At 39.9% G+C, this 22,217-nt stretch overlaps 1 protein-coding gene across 8 annotated transcripts in view; it reads left to right on the top strand.

The window, feature by feature from the left end:
- The window catches only part of GRM7 (glutamate metabotropic receptor 7), a 790,597-nt gene that overhangs the window by 278,107 nt on the left and 490,273 nt on the right, over nucleotides 1-22,217 (top strand). Inside the window, exon 1 of one of the 8 annotated variants that reach the window (XM_045025649.1) lies at nucleotides 16,779-16,968. The exons of the other annotated variants lie outside the window; for them this stretch is intronic. The gene's annotated coding sequence lies outside the window, so the exon portion shown is untranslated. Of the gene's footprint in view, nucleotides 1-16,778; nucleotides 16,969-22,217 lie in introns of those variants that run through there. 8 annotated transcript variants of the gene reach the window in all.

Below are 22,217 nucleotides of genomic sequence, written 5' to 3' on the forward strand. Positions count from 1 at the left end.
TTTTCCAGCATCTTTGCTGGAAGCAGCTGGTACTGGCTGCTGTCAGTGAGAAATTTCTAGACTAAATGGAGCACTTGTCTGGTCTATTGTTCCAATGCCCCAAACCTCCTGTTTGCTTGAGTAACAACATCAGGACTCGCTAAGCCAGATAAAGATGGCTTCAATTGTCACCATAGGGACTACAGAATCCTGGATTTAATATAACTTAAATCTAGTACGGCTTAATATTCACGTCATTTTTTTTTAATGAGTAAAGAGTCAGAAGACCTAAGCCTTCAAAAGTCATTAAGTTTGGAATTGAGGTATTTTACTTAACACATCAGTTTTTACCTAGTTATTATGATACATTATCTAGGTACCATATGCATTATACAGCATTGCATATGTTCTACATTTAGTTCTAACCTTTAAATGTTACTTACCATAAGATGTTTGCTCAGTATATTTTTTTTTCTTTGATCCTGCTTCTGGTGTCGTTTGAAGTCAATGCATGTTTTGCTGTTGACTGCAGTGGGATCAGAATTGGGCCTTTATGCCAATGGTCAAAAATTCTGATAATTTAAAACCATTCATTGGGCCAAACCTTCCCTTCTCTGTCCACACAAAGCTTGTCCTCAGGTTAATGGGAGTTGCATATGCTTATATAAGGAAAGAATTTGACCCTCAAGCATTATCACAAGATTCTTCCTGCAACATCTATTGTAATCAGGGGCGGCTCTATGTTTTTTGCCACCTCGAGCATCATAGTCAGGCAGCCTTCGGCAGTGCACCTGTGGGCGGTCCACCAGTCATGCAGATTCGGCCATATTTCTGTGGGTGATCTGCCGGTCCCGCACCTTCGTACCCACCGCTGAATTGCCGCCGAAGCTGTGGGAATGGCAGACCTCCCGCAGTCATCCCTAATGGCTACCGGTACGCCGCCCCAGGCACGCGCTTGCTGCACTGGTGCCTGGAGCCGCCCCTGATTGTGATGTTGTTGTTCTCTTCTATTTCATGCCATTAACGCTTAACATTAAAAAAAGCCATTCCAGGGTAAGAGAAGTCATTCTTATTGAGTAATAAAATTATCTGCAACTCTTTTGATTATTCTTGTTCCACTTGGCTTTAGAAATAAAGGTAGCAATAATAAACATGGAAGCAAACCTGTTTACAATATTAAAACCTCACGTGCCAAGAGGTTCAAGAACCACTATTCACATCTGTTCGTGGAGGAAACCCACCCCTGTAGAGAGGGCCTGCATAAATATGAAGCCCCAAATATGAAAATTATGTGATGCATAATGCCCACAAAAGTTTCTTTGGTGGATTTCACTTAGCCCAAAGTGTGGCAGAATAGCATAGGTCCCTCTGTTCAATTTAAACTCTGTGGAGAGGCGGTTATGGGAGCTAGCCACCTGAAACACAAATCAGGTTACCACAGAACTAGTCTTTTTGTGATGACCTCTGCAGGGCTAATGTGGAAGGGGGGTCATGTGGAGGCCCATGAAGCCTTGTTTTTCCGATTGGTGTCCCTGCAGTGCCACACTTGCGGGAGGATATGGCTGCTATTCCAATCTACAAATTGGGGTATCAGCAGTGGTCAGCCCTTGCCTTTGTGTGGGAGAACTTCACCTTCTGGATAGAGAGAGAATCAGTACTCAGGTTTTATGCGGGTGGAGTGAATTTCCTCCTGGTTGAGCTAGGGGCCTGATCATGGAAGGTGCAGTGTCCTCCCGCAAAGTGATGGATTCACCTGAAGTCCTTAGGTCTTGACATATAACTGGTGTCAATGAGAGAATGGCAGGACTTCTGATTCTCACTGAAATCAACTAATCAGGCCCATATTCCTTCAAATGTCTGACCTAAGTTTATTTTGAAAAAGGAAATGAAATGATATTGGAAAACTTGCTATGGAAAACATGCATCGTTACGCCTGAAGATGGGGTATATTCACCTGAGTAGGGGTAGAACATTGATCACAAGTGGTGTTACAGGTACCTGCACCTGCTTGTGCATGGACTACAGAGCGGCAACTCAGCTGGTGCATTATAATGGCAATTTCAGTGAGTGTTTCAGCACAGCTGCTTATTCAAACAGCATTAGGGACCTGTGCTGCAAGATGGTCAGTGCCTCCTGGGTCAGTGGCCAGAGAGGGGACTTGTGCCTTGTAGGTTTGTCCTCTCTGTATTGGATTTCTCATTTTTCTCAAGACAGCATTCTGCAATTCATATGCCAAGTGTTTTCTAATTATTTCCTCAATAGTTGAATAATGCAAACTTATTCATCAGACTGAAGATGCGGATGGGTGAGGAGGTGAGCGGCAGGCGGCCCAGCGGGAGTGGGATGAGGAGGCAGGCGGCAAGGATACTAGCGGGGAGGCAAGTGGCAGGCAGGCCCATACCGTTCTAGGGACAGCCCTGATAAGAGATATGAGGCGCATGTTTTTGAGTGTGGTATTACATGTCAGCTGGGTGATGCCATAACTTCAAACATTTGTTTTTCTTTATTATTTTAGTTACCACAACCATGCTGCTGTTCTGTGCTCAAAATTCCCATTGGCTCCAGTGTGCCATGTTCAGAATTAGAATAAGACTGTCAGTTTTAGTGCTTCTGCGTGTCTTTGATATAGGGGTGGAACTCCCATTAAAGCTAATAAATTACAGTCACATCTTAATAAGAGAGTAAACTCCACAGCAGTAAATCAGCTGAAGCACCATTCATTCTTTGGATTACAAGAAATGTTGCAACAGCTTATCAAAAATATCAACCGTTTCATAATGTAAACCAGTTCATTTGCAGGAGTTGTTGTTCAAGGATGTTTCTTTCATGCACAGGATTTTGTTTGTTGGTGTTTAGTATGGTCTAGTTTTCGTGGCATTTTTTTTCTTCCCTTTTTTGCTGCTTCTGGATTTAATTCTTATGTGGTAAATTTCTTTTTTTCCCCTTAAAACTCCTAAGTAGTCTGGATAATTGATCTGACAGTTGATCCAAATCTCCAGGGTGAATTTTAGATAAGATGCTATGTAGTTCATAGAAAAGAAAAAAAATGTGCTTGTGCTAGTACAAAGGTATCATTGACATAACTAAGAAAGCAAACGGCTCTTTCTTCTTTCATACTCTGTCCCATTTAAACCTTATTCAGCATAAATTACAATAAGTGTGGCATACCTTAAAAATAACAGAAGATAGATATAAGAGCTAGGCAGATGTTTTGGAGAAAATTGATCTTATTTTTAATTTTGTTGTACCTTTACTGACATCGGCATCCTTGAGTTTTTGTGTCACAACAGTGAATATGTTCTGTGAAACCAAATTAAAAACCTGTTTTGTTAAATGTAGTATTAAACTCCAGAGTTGCATTGAGAATGCTACTGCTTGGTTCTCTGCCTCATGCCTTGCCATGCACATGAGGCTCATGTATGTTTCTCAATAGAATTGCAGTGGTTTCTTAGAAACAAAAATACAAGCTGTGTAGGCATCATAAATAAGTTGGTGGCATTACCTGGCACAGTAGCAGAAACCTAGCTTATGACACAACTAGCAAATAGTTTTAAATGGTATAAGTTGATTAGCATGAGTATTAAAAAAAATCCCATTCAATTCTCCTCATTTCCCCCCTAAACTTGATGAATAAATCATTGCATTTAATATGCACATAAGATTAATAGGTCATTTTTTCTTAATTAGTCTTGATATCTGAAGTCTTGGCAATGATGTGAGTTAGCGCAGCAGTGAGCTGTTCAAAACAGATCCATTCTCGTGAAAATGTCCTCCAAAGCCTCATTTACTTAAATCCTGATCCTACAACCCCATATGCACATAAGTCATCCTTATTTGTATGAATTGGTCCCACTGAAAAAAATGACACTCATGGAGGTTTGCAGAGTCAGTCCTTTGGTTTGCTGGGGAGGAGGGCTCTGAGGCAAGACAAGCTAAAATCATCTGCTATTTTTACATTTGTTTCAGTTACTGTATCTGAGACCAGTCATAGAGAGAGAGATGGGGGAGGAGGGTACCAAACAAGAATATGTTATAAGTGGGATGCTAGTAGACAGCTTGTATATTCTGGCCCCAGTCATGTGCCACAAGTTAGGGTCACAAAAGTTAATATGCCAGTTTACATGGCAGGAGTTGGTATCCACTGCCAGTAGCTACTATTATAGGCCTTACTCAGGCAAACTTCCTATTGCAGTCTGTGGAAGTTGTGCCTGAGTAAAATCAGCAGGATTGGGCCTATGACTGGGATTAGTCTTCCAAAAAAACCCAGAGGTGTCCACTTTGTCCCATAGGCCTTCAGTTCTAGTTTTTCCTGGAAAGGATTCTGTGCTCCTTCTCTCTTGAGAGTCCAGATGTCTGAGGGAGGGTGGATGCATGGCTTTATGCCATCTGACTCTACCTGTAGGAGCTACTCTAAATTAGGACAACTTTACTTGTGCTGCTCTGCAGCTCAGAATCCCCTATAGGGCTCCAGGCAACAGGCATGTCGCCTATGCAGCAGGGGATGCAAAATGGGCAGATTCACTCTATACTGTTCCTGCACCTTGGGTATTTTTCCCTTAACCCATAATATTCCCTTTATGCCATCACAAGTAGCATGTGGGCCCACAATTGGTCCTATTGACTCCATTCAAATCCCAGAATCTGACTTTTAGTACTACTGTCAAAAGTTTTGACTACATGCTTCATAAACTGCCCTGGATATTTTATTGCAGGGAAGGGACAAACCCTAACCAAATGAAAGCTAGGTTGTTGCCCAGAGCCATCAATATTCTTAAAAACTACAGTGATTTTAAAAATAGCAATGAGAAAAGAAAATGGACTGGAGGTACAGAGCACTCCTGCATCTAGAGATAACCCCATCTGGCTACCATTCTCCCATACCAGATATTGAGATCCATCAAGGGGCTATCTCCAAACAAGGAGCATAATTACTTTTCTCAACTCTAATTCTGATAAGACACAAAAACAAAACAAAAACCCCAACAACCTCAGGCCTTTCATGAATCCGCACAGCCTTGATCCATTGAGTTACCCTGGCCTGGCCATGTAACCATGTGCTGAACAGCTTGTCTGTCCTTGAAATTGAGCTCTGTGACCTTCCATGCTACACTGGGTCACAGATAATTACTACTCTACAGAGCTTTATGGTAACTCAAAGGGGAAAACCCCACATCTTTATAGGACTGATTCTTTGTAAAAACATGCATCCTATAAAATCACTGGGTCTGTTTTGTGTATTTTTACAAGATCCGATTGTAGTATATGGCCCAAATTATCTGAGTTAGCAGATAAGCATTTGATGCCAGTCTAGAAGAGGGCAGAAGCCTGACTTTGACACCTCTACATGCTCCTTTATCCCCCAGTCCTGAGATCTACCAAAAATCTGCTCTATCAGCAGCTGCCAGGGGCCATGATGGTGGGTTGGGATCACCAGAGCACAGGCATTCCCCTGATGTTTTGTGTTCATCCAGGAATCCTACTGTGGCCAGCTACATTGTCCTTAAAGCTTCTTTGTGATGACAGATTGGTGCAAAGCAGCCCTAAAATACCAGTGAACTGGCCCCATGGTGTGTATCTGAACAGAATCTGGCTGTGTTTTCCCTCCTCCAAATTTAAAGCAGCTCTCCAACCTTTACAAACCTGGCAATCTTTTCTTTTTTATATCGGGGGGAGAGGGGGAAGAGAGAAGCTTGCTCTCCAGGTGAGTTTTTTCCCAAGCTCTCAGAGCTCTCATATAAATTAACTGAAGCGTGCTACATTTAGAATCAGTTTTTCTGAACAGTTGGCAAAGTGTGGCACATACTATTAAACCTGAATTCTTTGACAGATGCGGGGGAGGTAAGTAGCTCCCTGCATTCATTTAAAGGTATATAGTCCCATTTCTTTTTTGTTTTTCAGGCCTCAGATTATAAACACATGTGAAGAAACTATTTGTAACTATTTAATTTTGATTTATAAAATACACCCTTTCATAGACATCAAAGCATAAATTAAAATAATTTGTTAGATTGTAAACTCTTTGGCGCAAGAACTGTCTGCTTGTGTGTATGTACGGTGATTAGTGAATACTATGCATATGTAATCTCAGCTGGGGTCTCTAGAAGCTACTGTAATACAAATAGTTATAATGATAAATACCCAGAAATGACAGGGACCAGATGATCAGTTGATGTAAATCAGTCAGTGGCACTATGCTGATTTGCACCATATGAGAATCTAGCACATTGGCTTTCAGAGGTGAGCAAAAAACAGGCAAGCAAACAACTCTAACCCCTCCCAGAAACCAATTCACCCCCCCCTCCAACTTTCTTGGGCAAAAGAGAGAAACCCAACAGAGAAGGAAAATCATCTAGAGTAGAGGCAATTTCTGTTGTCATCCTTCCCACCCCCCACTGCCCAGACACCTCTGGCTACCAGGACTGCAACTCTTAATCTAGTGGCTCCTCCCTTGAGTGTCACATTACATGGAGGATCATGGGAAGATGTTCATGTATGTTTGGATTAAGTATTAATAAATACTTCTGGTTTTGGTCATTTTGTATATACAATTATTGTTGACAGGCAGAGCTGAATCATAGGCAAAAAGATTACTTGCGTGAATAAGCACTTACCATTGGGAATAAGTGTTACACCATCTGGCCCATAGACTACACCTACCTTTCAGAGCTATAGTCGTTGTCTGTGCACCAAGAGAGAAGTGTTGTCATCTGTTCTGTTTTTATTGTGTGAGGCACTTTTTAAATTGGGATGCATGAAAGACATTTATGCGCTTATTTGTTTATTTATTTGTTTATTTATGAACTTGGAAAAATTAGGTAGAGGTTGGAAAAGGGGTACCACTTAATGACTCCCTTTTTGATAAGTGTTTGGGTTTTGCTTGCCTATAGTTTACTTTATCTTTATTATTTTTGTTGAAGTATTTTACATTTAAAGGAGAGAGAAAAATAGAAGGAAATAATAGAGTTGGAATAATTCAACAACTGAGTATGAATGATCCTGTTTGCTGTGTGTTAAACTTGGTTCTATCTTTATTATACATATTCAGAGGGATTCAAATGGTAAAAGGCACACAACGCATTGGTATTTTGAAGTCTTGTAAATATGCCGTCTGACCTTGTTCCATTATTCAGGCTATGGTAGCTGTGCCAGGATTTGATTTCCCCTCCTCCCGCATTTGGACTTTTTACTAACTAAGTATTTTTATTTATTTATTTATTTATTTTTACCCATCCTGCTCATATATCTCCTGTCTTCTGAGGACTAAATTAATCTTGGTGTCAATGCAGGTGCAAGGCCCTCTACGTCACTCTGGATCTATTCCAGGTGTCAGATGGCTCAGAGCCAGTCCAGGGCTGCCTTAGGATAAACCATGGAATTGGTCTCCATACTGGCCTATGTGAAGAGGAAACGCAGCCTCTTATCAGTCTGGCTGGCCCCTAAAATGTCACAGTGCCCCACAAAGTTACACTATCCTTCTCTCCCAGCAGGCTCTGTCTTCCTGGAGTTCTTTCCTTTGGGTCGGAGAGGCCCAGTAATCTGTTATCACTCTCTTCCCCTCCCCAAATATTTTTCCTTTCTTGAGTGTTCAACATGTGTGGAAAACCTATTGATGGTCAATTATAAATGCTTCTAAAATTGATAACTTGAAATTTCCATCTGAGGCATGAAAAGACATTAGGTTTTCCCCTGAGGCATGAAAAGACATCAGGTTTTCAGAAAAAGGGGTACGGAATATATTTCCAATACTTTAAACTGTCAACTTCTAACTGTTTTTAGCTACACGTGGAATATTCAGAATATATGGTGGTGTGGCATAAAGATTTTAATAACTCATACTTGGGAAGTGTTGCATAACTCAATTGTGGGTTTGTCACTTATCTGTCACCGTCTCTAACTAAGATAATTAAAACCACATTGTATGTGCATAGACATAGCTATATTATTTATAATGAAAGTGAGGTGTCAAAACTCTGTCATGACCCATTAAGCTGTACAGTCAGATGGCAAACAGAGGTAGCTACCAATTTCATAATGTTCTCTGCACCACAGGAATCCACTGAGATGACTGCAGGCTGTAGTTGACCTATCTGTCTTCAAATTAAAGGGAAATTGAACCAAACAGCCTAATGAATCTTTTTCAATTTTGCCAATTCTTATTGACTCCTGTAATTGTCTTAATGAGGCACTGCATTTAAGTTGTCCACCCACTTTCTCTTTGGAGCTGCTCCAATAGTCTGATTTCATATGCACACGGGTCTTGAGGCTGTAGCTACACTACAGAGACTGTACTGGCATAACTACATCACCTTAGTTATGCTGGTTTAACCCCATAGTGCAGATGCAGCTGACACTGATTTTGAAGGGGTTTTCCCATTTGTGTAGGAATCCTACCTCCCCTAAGGAAGTTAGCTACACTGATGGATCCATTTCTTCAATCAGCTTAGCTGCATATATGCTGGACATTAAAATGCCATTGCTGTGGGTTTTTTCACATCCCTGTCTGAGATATGTCAACCTAGCTTTTAAGTGTAGATCAAACCTGAGATTAATAGCTTTTAAAAGACAAAGTTTCTGCATTTATTTGTTTAAATGTTCCTAGAAGAATGATTTAAACAGAGAAACTGTATATTTCCTTTTCAGAAAAAGTTTCAGGCTTTAACAGAGTCATTTGGTTACAACTGTTTTGTAAAAACAATGAGGCACCTTAGAGACTTGTAGGGCGTTTTGCTTGTTTTGTTTTTAATTAACTTGAATGATAGTTGGAAACTTGTTCTTAAATCTTTTATGCAAGGTCTAAAATCCAGATAGAGAAAAAGCTGCTTCTGTTTATAAAAGTGACTATTGGTTTTTAGATTAATTGCAATAAGTTACAGTAATTGTAGGTGCAAAAATGTGATAAAAATGCTTCTCTGCATATATCAGCTATTTGTCACACTTGAATAATTTTTTACCTATTAAAGAACCCAGAATTTATAATATAGCATATATTCCCTGGCAGTTATTTTTAGATAATCTGTTCTTTCCAGATGAATAGTTTATTTTTCCCTAAACTCAGAGTGTTTAAACTCAGCTCTAGATAGGATGTGTATTGTGATAAGGCCTTCCCAGGGTTACACAGAAGGAGATTATTGAAAAAGGACTAAGGGATGCATTTGACTTTTGAAGAGTTTATTCCTGGATGGATGGACACAGCTATCAGGTAAACAAGAAATTGTCCACATCATGGAACATCTCTGAATCAGATCACCATTGTTAGTGTTTAAAAATACCTCTACCATCTGTTCCTCTTTGTAACATGCAGTTTCCCAGTCCATAGTAGCACTGCTTTCTTAAATAAGTATACATTGGTTGACAGCTATTGTAATGGAATTGGTTTGGTTGGGGGAGTATATCTGTATACTTGATTTGGGATTGTTGGTATAATTTCTTCATTTCCATAGTCCCAGGACATTGTTGGCAATGAAAGAGGTTCCACCCTCATGGGAAGAACAAAAAATCCATAGATCAAGTCAGGGGCGGCTCTAGAAATTTCGCCGCCCCAAGCATGGCGGCATGCCGCGGGGGGCGCTCTGCCAGTCGCCGGTCTCGCGGCTTCGGTGGACCTCCCACAGGCGTGCCTGCGGAGGGTTCCGCTGATCCCGCGGCTCCACCGAAGCCACGGGACCAGCGGACCCTCCGCAGGCATGCCTGGACAGAGCGCCCCCCGCGGCATGCCGCCCCAAGCATGTGCTTGGCGTGCTGGGGCCTGGAGCCGCCCCTGAATCAAGTGGTGCTAAGCTTACAGAAAAGGGCTAGGAAGAGATCTGCAATTTTATCCTAAGAGGTCTTGTATGTGGCAGGCAGGGCCTATAGCAGAATAGACTGAGCTCTCTGAGCCAGGATTGTTGGATGTGGTGGCCTACTGTTACCATAGTTTTACTTTATACAGAAATACGTATTTCATTATTGAGTGAACTTGGTTGCCATGAAAGTTACCAAAGTGACAACTCTGAAGACTGAATGCTGAGGTTATCCCACCTGAACAAAATATTCTCATAGGCCACCAAACATCCATCAGCTAGTAACAAGTTTTAATTACTACCACTCTGGGCAGATTTGAACAAATGACTCAGAGGTAAAAGGCAGGCATATCCCATTGCTGGACTTTTTATTTTTTTTTACGCGTTTATTCCCTGAAAGTCACTTCATTTTCATCATGAATTTGCCAAATAGGTTGGAGGGCCTAAAATATATGGGGGTCTGGATTCAGTAGGAGACTTAGAGGCACCATCTGCAAAACTAGGGGAGAAAGTGGTACCATTTACCTGGAATGTGGGATACCCAGGTTCAAATCCCTGCTCCAGATCAGTGGGGACTTGAAACCAGTCTCCAACATGCTAGTGGTCTAACCATGGGGCTATAAGGTATGGGCAGGGGAGCACCACCAACTCTGTTTTTTGTGAATGGCATTTCTAAAATTCCTTCACTTTTAATTTTTTTTTTAAAAAGTGGTTAATGCCTGAAATCTAAATGATATATTTTATTTCAACCAAAATGCAGATTCTCCCCCTCCCGCAAGAAAATAAAATTAAAAAAAAACAAACTTTTTTGTTTAGGATCAACCTGAAACAATTTTTTGTTTTGTATTATTTTTATGGTTTTTGGCCACTTATTTCCACAGCTTTAATTATCAGTCTCCCAGCCATCCAGTCCTCCTGTGTTTGTTTACCCACATACTCGTGTAGACTGGATTGGTTAGGGATTTGTGAATCACCATACATGGAATATGTTGTTTTAAGGAGTACTCATTTAAGGTAAATACTGAGTAATTTTACTGTGACATCCACATTCATTAGGCTTGAAATTATTTCCTTTTGTATGCTGAAATTTGTTGACAATTAGGCATGGAAAATGACCCATAGGATTGATTTGATTCTGTAACCTGGGGAACTTTACTTGTATTTACAAAAAACCAGGCAAATGGCTTTAAATGTTTTTAATATCGACCTTTTTGAAAAGCTATGATAGATATGAACAAGTGGAATTCATTAAAATATTTCTAATTTCCTGACATTAAAGTAGGAAGGACTCCTTATTGTGCATCTACTCAAACAGACCTCATCAAATGTCCTAGTTTAACAAAGGTCCTTTGCCTCTCTGCATGCCAATGAACTTGACTATTGAATTTACAAATGAGTGCTAATACATGCTTGACAAAAGTCAGGGGGTTCTTTCTGTGTAGACACAGATGTCTTACAATTCATTACTATGGTATAAATGCTTAAATAAGCTTAGTCTAAAGGTGAACAAATACATTTAAATGAATTTAAAATTAAGACTACTAAAATGACTAGAAAAATCCCCAAAGAGCATTTCAGGGCAAAATTAAATTCAGGACACATTTCAGATACAAAAGACTGACTAATATTAATATACATACTTTCAAGATGGCTCTAGTTTATTTATAATGTGGGCAAAATTGGACTTCTGGCTATTTGCTACACCACTATAATGAATAAAACAACTTGGATTTAGAGTTGGTCAGAATTTTTTCAATAGAACATGCTTTGTTGGAAAATACTGACTCGTGGAAACCAAATTCTTCTCAAGAAAGGGTCAATTTTGATTTTTTTTTTTTGCAATACAATTTTTTTTTACTGTTTGAAATTGTCATAACATTTTTCTCAGGACACTTTTGAAAGCCAATTATAGATTAAAAGAACTCAAATTACTGTAATGTAACATTCCGATGGACCTGAAAGGAAACTTTGTTTGGACTTTTGGTTTCCAAAAATTTGAGATTTCGACTTTTTGACCTGGTCTGAGATGGGAAAATTTTTAATATCTCAATTTTTCACAGGACGAGAAATCTGTTTCCACCCAATTCAGCTTGGGCTCCACTTGATACTGAAAATAGACAGAATTGTGCCTTGATGCCCATTTGTTTACTATTTTTTGTATTATGATAGCCCTTAACGGTCCCAACCAGGATCAGGGATCCATTGTGCTAGTCTGTACTAATATAGAAAGTCCCTGCCCTAAAGTACTTGAAATATAAATGAAAAAGATAAAGGATAGGTGGAAAGCTGTATTATCTCAGTCAGCTAGAGAACTGAGAGATCGAGAGATGAAGATCATAGGAAGTGTGAGAGAGAGCTGGGTATTGAATTTAGATATCCTGAGTCTTAAACACAAGATCACCCTTCTTCTCCTGGACTGTAAAGGAAGAATTTGGCTCATTACAGTAAGGCCTAGATCCAAGAAAAAGATCTGTGGGCTGGCTATCCATGTAATACTTTCCTCACCATCCTTTTGGTCTCTTTAAGCGCTTCTCCTTTCTAAGGCAAAATCCTGCTCCCAGATCAGTAGTGGGTTTTGACAACAATGATTTGCTCTCCTAGTGTGCCCAGATCATCATCATTGTTGTCAGATTTTTTTTGCAGTAAGGACAGCAAATCACCGGCTGATATTTGTTGTATGGATCTGAGAGCATACTTTTGTCCTTAAATCACCTCGTTTTCTGTCCTGTTATTTTGTTACTGTGCTCAAATGATATATTAAATAGCAGGCATCAAAATGTCAAGAGGAGAAAAAATTAACTACCAGTTTGTTAAAAATGCAACACATGGTGGAATTTATACTTTAAAACCAAAGACAAAATAGCACAAAGTGAAGATGAATGGAAAACAGTGACACGAGATCCAGCTGGAAAAGAATGGGCCAAACAAGAGATTGCGGGGAGAGAGGATAGATGAGGGAGTAAGACTGGCAAAAGAAAAAATAAACACAAATATTGATGAAACATGCATTTGTTATCAAATCAATAAAAAAAAGTCAGACAACGTATTTGCTGTTGCTACAAAGAGAAGATGAATATTCACAAGCAAACCCATTCAATATATACCGTATGTGCATGTAAATATTTTTTTCCAGAGAAAATTCAGAAGTCATTTGTTCTTTCATTTTCCTGCCCAGAGATTTCTCAAATGTCCTTGTAGGAAAAGGTTGAGAGTTCCCAAAGACAATTCTTCTTTAAGAATGTTTTTCACCTGTGGGTAAATGATATTGATGCTGAGAAATAAAGTACTTGATGAGAGTTGAACTGATTAGAAAGAAAGTAGCACAGTCTCAGAAAAAATCCCCCATTGCTATAAAGTACCTGTGAATGTGAGTGTTTTTGCAGTAATTTCTTTGATATCCTGCTCATTAGAACCCAACTAATCCTGTACATTAAACCCACCTGAATTAGCAGAACAAAGTTTAGTTTGATACAGTATTCCTCTCTGCTTCCTGCTCTAAACTGTTGAGTAATTTTGCTGGAGTCTCCTTTTGTGCCTATTGAAGTGAATAGGATGATTGAATGAGCATAGAATCAGTATGTTGATCAGCAACTGCTTTTCACCCAGAAGTAGTTGTCTTTGAGTGGGGTGTGTGTGTGTGTGTGTGTGTGAAGTGATCTCTATATACAGCCTGATCTCTCTCTTTTGGGAGGGGGAAAAACACTTCAGGTTTCTTTAGGGTGAAGAAAAGTAAATAAAAGATAATTCTTGTAATTTATTATTGCCTTGCATTCTATCTGCCCCAGTGAAAAAAATATGGATTCCCCCCCATGCATCTCTATGTATCTTTCTCAAGACTTTACTCTCTCTTCCAGCTTGCAAAGTATTTTCCAGAAAATTTTCCTAACTGCACAGTATTTATTTTTAATGAGCAACTTTATTTGTGAAGAAGTCCATAATTAAATTTACTTTTGTATGAGTAACTAAACATGAATTGTTCTATTAGCTAAGTGCCATGAGGACAATTGGCCATAAATAAGATACATTCAAGCCATTTTATGATTGATCAAAAACTGATGCATTACGGTTTTTTCTACAACAAGGCTATTGAATTCAGTGTTCTGTCATCATGAATTTCTCACTCATCCACAGAAAGGCTCTCTCCTTCAAAACTACATTTCATAATATCTCTGCATTCTCCAAATGAGGCAATAATTCAAATAAATCTACACTTATTGAGTAAAATAAAAATGAACTGTGTGTTACTGGTAATAAATATCCAACTTGTTTATTTAGAGCAGAGGTAAACCAATCCAATTCCAAGCTCATGATCTGTCTGTGTGTAAGGTTGCCAACTCTGATTGAAGCTATTCCAGAATATTATTTTTTTCTCAATATGACATAATGTCATTTTCTTAAATATTAAAATTTCCTGGGTTGCTTGCAATAGTCACCAGGAGTTTTATGTCGATTCTGGGAGACTCCAGGCCAGTCCTGGAGGGTTGGCAACCCTATCTGTGTGGTGGGTGGTCTGCCCAGTGGCCTGTATGGAGTGCCTGAGAAAACTGAGGAATTTTCACTTGTATTCAAAAGTAAATATGGCCATCTCAGCACACATGGCATCCCATGTACAACATGCTGAATAAAATAGTCTGTGTGTGTGTGTTTTGAGACCTCAGAGAAGTAATATCACATTAATCATGGCAAAAGCCCCAAACCATGTTTAGACCTTTATATGTGGATTGCTAGTAGCAGGACCTTAGGGACTATACTGTCCTCTAAGGCATCAGATTGTGATAGATTTGCTGGGGGAAGGTAGCATCATACTCACTTCCTCCCAACCCTCCAGAGCTGTGTATGTGTGGGAGGCAATGGGGCTGAGGTGCTTTCCATGACTTTACTGTGACATTTCCCTCCCACGCCAAGGAATGGAGGGGAAAAGACTCAGCCCTCATGGTGAGTGAGGCTCTAAGGTCAGCTGCTGGATGGCAGAGCCCCTGGCACCACAGATGAGGGAGACTGGGAGCTAGTGCAGAGAGCTCCTATGATTTCCCCCACCCTCCCTTAGTATGCCCCCTCAAAAAAAAAATCTGTCCATGTCCTATTAACTTTAGAGGGATGAAGTGGGGTGGGAGTGGGAGTGGGAGGGAGGAGGATGAAACCGCTCCTGCTTCAAGGGATGAAAACTCTCTTCAGAACCTCAAAATAGGTTCTGTTCAAATTTCTCACTGAAAATTAGCCAGGTCTTCTTTTTGCCTGAACCATTATGCTAGCCTTTTCCCATAGACGTGACATTTTTAATAGGACACTTATGGACTTGAGAGAGGCCCTATCCTGTGTATAATATGCACAGAATCTCTGCTGACTTTAATTGTACTTGCATGTTCGTATTTGAGGGTAGAATTGGGGCCCACTAATCAATATTGCACTGATAATGGTGGGGGTGAGAGTTGTAACCTCATATATGACTTAAACAGGAATCCATGTGAAAATCTGCAACACCAAGTATTTTCTTTTTTTCTTTCTTTCTTTTTTTTAAGCAATCTAAGTTGCTCAAAGTCAACTTTTTTTCATAAGCCAGACAACTGGCACATGCTTACATCCTCATTTCAGTTTATTGGTACAATACAGCTATTGCCTCAAGCAGGAACAAAGCCAGCCTAAAGGCAACATGTTTGGTTGGATATCTATACAAAGTGAAGCATTTTCAAGCAACATCATAACAAATAGCAGCATGGTTCGAAACATAATCTGACATGTTGGGAGAGCAATGAACATGAAGTTTTGTACATAAGTGCATACAGATACTAGGTCATTTATTCCTGGTTTAACTGTATTAATACCAATAGTACTGTACCCAGGATGAATTCGACCTACTGTTTTTTTCCAACCCATTGCCATTTAGAGTCACTTAGGGTATGTCTACACTTCAAATAAATGACTCAGGCTCATGGGGCTTGGGCTAAGGCACTATTTAATTATGGCTTAGATGCTTGGGCGGGAGCCCAGGCTGTAGGACCCTGTGAGGTAAGAAGACTCCAGAGTCTACACTGCAATTAAACATCCCCTTAGCCTGAGCCCTGTGAATCTGCATCAGCTTGTGGGTTTTTAATTGCAATTTAGACATTCCCACTGAAACCATAAGCCAAATTCATCCTTGGTGTAACTCCACTGAACTTATTATAGTCAAGTCTTTTTTCTCTGCAAGTTCCAATGTGTCACAGGAAAATGTCAAAGCAAGATTTACATGTGTGAGGAATCCCCATCCTGGAGAGATACATTGTGTTTTGAAATACACTTTTTTAGAATGCTATATCGGCCTGAGCAGATTTGCATACATCAAAGGACATGCGTGAAGGCTTGACTGTGTTTCTTTCTGTGACAATGTAACAATACAAAGAGACAGCTCACTGAAACCTGCACACTGGGTCACACGTTTAGTCTTTAGATTGCTAGTATTACAACCTGCAAAAATATTTGACTTAAACTGTTCCATATTTTTTGCTCAGAATAGACATGTATCCAAAAGTTCTATTGTCAATTGATGACAATTGCAAAATAAGCTATACTTATATTTATACCTGCCTCTGGAAATTTCCACTACACGCGTCTGACAAAGTGGGTATTCACACGAATGCTTATGCTCCAATACGTCTGTTAGTCTATAAGGTGCCACAGGACTCTTTGTTGCTTTTAAGCTATACTATGTGTATATTAAACAAGATAGGAACTTTTACTTAAGGACAAGTCATTTCAACGATAGAAGAAAATACTTGGCTTTTCACACAAGGGGGTCCTTGTATTGAAAATGTTGTGGAGAGGGAGAGTTTTGTCCTACATGCCTGTAACAGGGTGCTGGCCAAAAAGGTTCTAGCCAGGCCCCTGCTAGCCTAGCTCCAATTAAGGGGTATTAATTGGTGCTGGCTGGGTGTGGCTTGCCAAAGGGCTTAAGGAAAAACACCTGCAGGCCTTGTTAGCCAGGAGGCTATATAAAGCTGGAAGGAAGTGGGGGGTGGGGAACATGAAAGGGAGGAGCCTGTGGGAGTTACCAGCTGGCTGAAGAAGCAGCTAGTTGTCTTCCAGGGAGCTGGCTGGAATGGACTGTGTATAAACAGTGGTGGGAACTGACACAAGGAATAAAAGGGCACTGGAGCTTGCATATCAAGTGGTCTCTGACTGATTTTTAGGACAAGCAGTGAAGTGCTCTGTTACAGTACCACTTGCATCATAGGTGAGTCAGATTCTCAAGGTCATGTTCACACAGAAAAGGGCTAGACACTTTTTCAGAATTGTGATTAGACTTTGTTTCTAATCCTATCTTCATGGACCCAAAAGCTGTGCGTATGGGTGTTACGTAGAACAATGGCAACAGGGTGGCAGGGTTGGTAAAATGAATGAGCCTTAGGTACAATCTTAAAATAGGGCACAGGCCTTCACCACAGAAAGCACAAAATCATGTAATGCTCTTCCCACACCTCTCAGTGCTCCCCAGAGTCTCTGTTGCTTTCTTCTGTGTAATGCCCACTTGGCATCCTCTCCCTGCTCCATTGTGGTCTGTGTTTACTCTGTATTTGTTTATGTATTGTTTATTAGGGGTGGATTTCTAGATATTTATGGTTGAGTTCAGATTTAATTAGTAATTACCAGCAGGGAATCAGTGAAATGGCTGATGCTACCAGCATGGAAGGAGTTGAATGCCTGATCAGGAGGTGAAAGGCTCCAGACTTCATGACCAGTCTCCTGAACCAGCAGGGTTCCCAATGAATCACTATGGAGAACTCCAAATTAATAAGGAGATTTGGATATATGATCCTTCATCCTTGCAGTATCTGTTTTGAAATAACTTTATATCCAATTAGTGAATTTCTGTGTTCATGTTTGTATTAAATGTAGTGACTGATATTGGCTTTACCCTGCAATTTGCTTTTTCTTATCCTTTTCTGCACAGATTGTTAAATCACATATTGTGAACACTTACTCTATAAACTCTGTTTTGCTAGGACTTCATTTACCTTGTTTATTTCAGAGTTCCATTGACTGACTGGAACTACATCAAAGGGTTTGTAAGCAAACACCCAAATCAAATGAAATGTGCCTGTTTTTGTGGTTTATATTACAAACTTAACGTGGCTGAGGTTTCACTCAAAGTGCTGTGATCCTTTTGGGTGAACTTAGGTCGATCTGTTTGCACACATTTTTTCCTGTGCAAATTTGTGGCTTCATACATGAAATTGGTGAAATCGATAGGATTTATTGCAGTTTGCATTGATCTTTAGGATTTATCTGAAACTTAAAGCAAAGCTCAGTGTGAACCCACTTAAAACCAAACTGAAGGAAATGTTTGCACGAGAGACTGCAAACAAGCCAGGACTCTTACTAGGCGTTACCGATAGTATTCATCAAATTTATAAATTTTGAGTATAAAAATTATATATTAGGTTGTGCCTGTGTACATTCAACAGCCTCACTGTTAATAGTCACGATTTATGTGAAATGGGTCTGGGAACTCTTTATGCAATAGACATAATTAATATTGGGATGAATTCCAATTTTTCCAATGTTCATAGAATTGATGAAGCTTTGATCAAACAGGTGATACTCTCTCCCTCTTCTCTCCCCCCCCACCCCATATATTCCTAAATGGCTTTTCATTATGAACTGTAGCCACTTAAAGCTCATACTTGTAGCCTTCTGATCTATTTACTTTTAGAGAGTCTCTAAGTGGAAGATGCTGTACTAATAAGTAGTGCCTTTTGAGTGCTTGTTTGTTAGTCCCTGTGAATAGGGTCCTTGTTGAACTGGCAACTTTCACTGGCATTAAATGCCATACTATTAAAATGATTGCAGAAGGCTCTAGCTTCTTTGTACATGTCTGGCAGCAAAAATGTGATTAGATTTCACTGAGAGCACTTAAGGATCTATTGCCTTTGATAGCAAATAAATGAAATATTACTGCAAATCAGTGTAGGTATTGGGGAAAATTAGGGCCAAAATTGGACTGGAAGGCCAAATGGATTCATTTTTTGGCATGGCAGGGGAGGTGTGGGTGTGCATATTACAAATGGCATGTAGGAGCCAACTCATGGACCAGTGACAGGTTCTCTACAAATACCTAATACCAGTTTTAATAGTTGGTGCTGTTCTTGCAAGCAAAGCTCCAAGCCAAAACATTTTCTTATGCTTAAAAAAAAAAATGGGAAGGGGGGAGTAACAGCAAACAAATAAATTGAGCAAGACAAATACATGTAGATTATATGACACCACATTTGTTTCCTCTTCTAGTTTGTTTTCCCCCCTTTCCCTACTTCTAATCTTAGAGTAGTTTCCCACCACTCAAATCCATGAGGCACAATCAGAATTCAGACAAATACTTCAGGTACGTGGTTGCACATATCATGAAATATGTTGCCTTCAAATTGATGAGAATGAGTCAGTGAAATTTATTCCATGCAGAAAGTTCACATAAGCCCCCCCTGCACACACACCCTATTTATCCCATGTGTTACTGGGGTTAAGTGATGCATAGGACTGTTGGAAAGTCTTTGTACTCTAATTTCTATTAAAATTAGAGTCAATACACTTTTACTTGTGAAAGATGCAGTGAAAAGTAAGCAAGAAGATGAGAATGAACTAAAGATACTTGAGTCAGTCTAGTTAGGTATAGAAAATCTCTTCCTGTCCACTGTTTTTCCCAATGTACAAGTAGGAATACACTGAAACTTGTTTTAAGTGACCGTCCAAGTTAAGGACTAGAGAAAAAGGTAATCACTTACTCGACGTGATCTTCAACAGCACAAGGAGGAAGTAAGCTGCACCCTATAAAGGGTTACAGTAACTTATTTCTCCCCTGAAGCAAAAGGGAGCCAAAAAAGGACTTCAAATGGTGCAGTTACACATCTCCTTTCGCAGGGCTAAACGTTCAGTCCTTAGCCAGGTGCAGGAGTACATAATGCATTTCTACAAACTTTTAAAACATTTTTGAATGGAGGATGAAAGAGAGAGAGAAACAGGCCTGGCCTACACTTCAGTTTTGCCAGCATAGCTAGGTCAGCTAGGAGTAAACAATGGCAGGGGCAGCAAAACCCCTAGTGTAGATTCAACTCTACCAACAGAGTGCTGCTGTCAGCATAGAAAATGTCATTTGGGGAGGTTACTTTGCCACCAGAAAAAACTCCTCCTGTTGGCTTACTCTGTTTATACCAGGGCATCCCAGCATAGGTTTTATAATGTAGACACATCACATTTATCAAGACAATGCAGGATTCTTAAAATCAAATGCATTTTTGAAGTTCAATTTCATATAGTTGAGAGCCGTATTAGTTGTTATTCCCTTACACTGTAGGAGAACTCTGCTGCTCATAAACTATTTATAAAAGAAATCTGGGACACTCATCAGTGTACCGTCATGACCCATGGGCCTTGAACCTGGGTCCACATGAACAGCCATGCATCAACTTTCTACTTGACAACCTGTTGACAACTGCTGGCCCAGGCCCAATTTTGAGGTTCCATCCTTCATGTCCCATTGTCAGAGTTCCAGAGCAGCTGATTGGCCCACTAGCCCTATTTAAGTCAGGAACAGAAAACTGTCTAAATAACTGGGATCCACCCTGCTCTGGACTGTGTACCTTGTGCTTCCTGCTCCTACTCTCACTCCCCTGGCTTGACTTCCTGGTGTCCTGACCCCCAGCCTGAATCTTGGCTCCTGACTGTGGACCCCAGCTTTTGATCACTAGGACTGTGTTGGGGTGAGGTTAGACTTATCAGGGTGGAATATCATGATTTGCCAATATAATTTTCATACAAAAAATTCTGAGCCTTTTAGGGTGTACAACCTGAGGACTCTTGCTTCTGCAGTAAATATAGAGGTGTGCAGAAAAGTAGCTATGATTTAGGGGCACAGGTAACGGTGAAGAGATGCCATGGAGAAAAATGCTTACTATCTTAATTAGGCTTTGCCTTACAGGAATTGTGTATGACAGGTTAGACAAACATCAGACCATCCCTGACAGGTAATATTTAGTCCTGCCATGAGTGCAGGGGACTAGACTAGATGACCTCTCGAGGTCCCTTCCAGTCCTATGATTCTATGAAGTTGAAGGACAAGGAGACTTTTTCCTCTATTCCCAACCCAGAGGAGAAGAGATAACTGGAGGGCTTGCTGCTAGAATATAGAACTGTGAAAGAAAAAAGCCTTTGTTATTTCAGTAAGGGTCATAGGACCTGGCTAGTGGATATTATTAACAATGAAGATGTCCTGTAAAGCTAAAATCATAGCTTGTAAGTGGTTTCTAAATGGGAACCATGTCCAAGAAAGAAAAATACATAAGCTTATTGTAAAGAACATGTATTTTTCATGGTCAATGAAGAGCATGTAGAGGTGAAGGAGAGGGGTGAGCTATTAATTCTTCTAAACATTCTTATTCCTGTGTGTAAAAATTAAAATAAAATAAAAAAAAAAATTTCTGTGTGCTCCACTTCACTCCACAGGATTGAATCTGACTTGCTCAACTGTGTTCCACATGCCATGTATTGTTAGCAGTGGAAGGAAAGTCTCCTTTAGCTCAAGTAGCATTTTGTAGCAGGTAGTGTTCTGAATTTGATACTTGCTCTTGCTGGGAACTTCTGAACAGCCATGGTGCAGCTTAGTCATGACCATACTGATCCTAGTAGACATTTGTATCTTATGTTATATGCCTACCATTCCGATGTGGTAAAACAAGATTTTATAATCCTGAATGCTGAGACGTAAACTTTATTTTCCTCTTTATGTAAAGACAAAAGTTCAAATGCCCATATGAAGCTCATACACATTTATCTGACTCTTAGATGTCAAGAAAATATCACTGGAGAAGGTTTTTTGGACTTCACGGTTCTGGCTGAATTGAAAATATTTTTGTTGTCTTGCACTTTAGGTGTCAGCTGAAGCCAAGAAATCAGCCAACCCCACAAACGCCCTCAAGACATTAATAAATAAATGTTAACTTCCTCAACCCTCTCAAGGTTCGGTCTGGATTTTGGAACAAAAGTTGCTCCCTATTTTATTATAATGGCTTTACCCATCTTTAATAGTAAAACAACAATAATAAATATAGATGGTATTTTTCACCCAGGGATCTCAAATTGCTTAGCGCCGGTGGCTAAGCATTGTTTCCTATATTTTACAGACACACGGCGGAGAGATTAAGTGATTTTCCTCAAAATCAGCAGCAGTGCTGAGCATAGATCCCAGGTTGCTAGACCCCCATCCTGTGATAACCACTAGACTGTGTGGCCTCCCAGCAATAATTCAATTTGTTTGGTATAATATCTCAAACAGGGGCAAAATACATTTGGGAAGTCTGGTCGTGTAAGTGCAGGCTTTATCTTAGTAGTAACCTACCTAGAGATCTCTCTCATCATACTGAACAGCTGTAAGATATCTCTAATCATTTGAACAAAACTGACTGCTACTGTCCTTTTTGTACGTCTGAAAATTAT

This window comes from Mauremys mutica, chromosome 7, assembly GCF_020497125.1.
Source record: "Mauremys mutica isolate MM-2020 ecotype Southern chromosome 7, ASM2049712v1, whole genome shotgun sequence".
Lineage (NCBI taxonomy): Eukaryota > Metazoa > Chordata > Testudines > Geoemydidae > Mauremys > Mauremys mutica.